Below are 1,996 nucleotides of genomic sequence, written 5' to 3' on the forward strand. Positions count from 1 at the left end.
AAAAAAAAAAAAAAGAAGAAAATTAGTTTGTATAATATTGACATCCTTTTGCTTTTAATTTCTCTATTTTTAAATAATGCTTTGGATTTTGGTACTTGGATTAAAACAGAGTCAAAGACAATGGAGTATCATACCTAGAAATACCTTATACCTTCACAATCGGCTAATCTTTGACAAGTGTGTCAAGCACATACATATAAGTATAAAAAGGATTCACCAGTGAGTTAAGGTATTGGGAATCTGGGTATTCACAGAAAGCAAGGGAAGGAAGGGGGATAAGAAAAGAAGAATGGAAAAGAGAGGGAGAGAAGGCACAGGACCTCAGACATATCACTTAGAAAAATTAAAAACAGCTGCGCAGTGGTGGCACACACCTTTAATCCCAACACTTGGGAGGCAGAGGCAGGCAGATTTCTGAGTTCGAGGCCAGCCTGGTCTACAGAGTGAGTTCCAGGACAGCTTCACAGAGAAACCCTGTCTTGAAACCCCTCCCCCCCAAAAAAAATTAAAAATAGCTCAAAAACTAAATGTAAGTCTTGAAATCATAAAACTCCATGAAGAAAATATAGGGGAAAACCTCTTTGATATGGACCTTGGTGACAGTTTGTTGAACATGAATGACTATAAAAGCTTAAGCAGCAAATACAAAAACAAACAAGTGCGACTTCGTCAAGCCAAAACCTTTGAAACAAAGGAAGCAAGAATATTGAAATGCAGCCTCCAGAATAAAAGAAAACATTTGCAAATCATATATGTGACATGCCTGTTTCAAAGAAGTTTCCTTGCTAAGGGGTGAGAACTCCACTTGTGTGGATGTAGGATGGATATTTAGATTGTTGTTAGGGATTATGCTGAGTTAGTAAATTGTTAACAGCTATTGTGGAAAAGTATGGAGATTACTCAGAATCTTACAAATAGAATCATAGGGTTCAGTGATGCCATTTCTGTATACATATACAAAGAAAATGAAACAACCATTTTATTTCTATTTATTAATTTATTTATCTGTCTACTTACTTTATTTATTTGGGAAAGGATATTGCTAAGTATTTTCCTTGTTTTTAATTCACACTCATTTGTTTGAGACAGGATCACACTGTGTAGACCTGGCTGGCTTAGAACTACTAGGCTGGCCTCACTCTTAAGAGATCTGGCTGCTTTTGCTTCTGCCTTCTAGATGCTGGGATTAAAGGTACGCATGTGCCACCACACCTGTCCTTATTAATTTATTTTTTTAAAGACAGGTTTTATTGTTTATATATGGGGGAGTGCATATGCAGTTGCTTTAGTATGCGTGGAGGTCAGAAGAGGGTGTCAGAGCTTCTGAAGTTGGAATTACAGGGAGTTGTGACCTATCTGATGTTGATGCTGGGAACTGAGCCTGGTTCCACTAAAAGAACTGCAAGCACTGTTACCTGCTGAGCCATCTTTCCAACCTGAAATCATATTTTAAAAAAATCATTACACCATTACATTACCCTGTTTATTTCAGAATGGCTTACAGCAGCCATGATGGACAACTGACCTAGCTGTATACCTATGTATGAATGCATAAAGGAAAAAAAGAGAGAGAGAATATTTTCCTACTGTATACTACAACATAGAAAAACCTAGAAGGTACCATACTAAGTGAAATCAGCCAAATAGAGAACACGTTGTTGTATGGAATCACTATATATGTGTTATCTAAAAAGAATCAAACTAAGAAATCAATTGGAACATATAGTAGTTGCCGAAATTTAAGGGTAGGGAAAACGGGGAGATGCTTTTGGAAAATGACAAATATTCAGTTATAAAATGAATTAGTTCTACAACAACATGAACTAACTAGTACCCTCAGAGCTCCCAGGTACTAAAACTCCAACCAAAGAGTACATACACATGGTGGGACTAATGGCTCCAGCAGCATATGTATAGCAGAGAATGGTCTAGTTGGTCATCAATGGGAGGAGAGGCCCTTGGCCCTATGAAGGTTCTATGCCCCAGTGTAGGGGAA

Source organism: Mastomys coucha, chromosome X (genome assembly GCF_008632895.1).
Source record: "Mastomys coucha isolate ucsf_1 chromosome X, UCSF_Mcou_1, whole genome shotgun sequence".
Classification (NCBI taxonomy): Eukaryota; Metazoa; Chordata; class Mammalia; order Rodentia; family Muridae; genus Mastomys; species Mastomys coucha.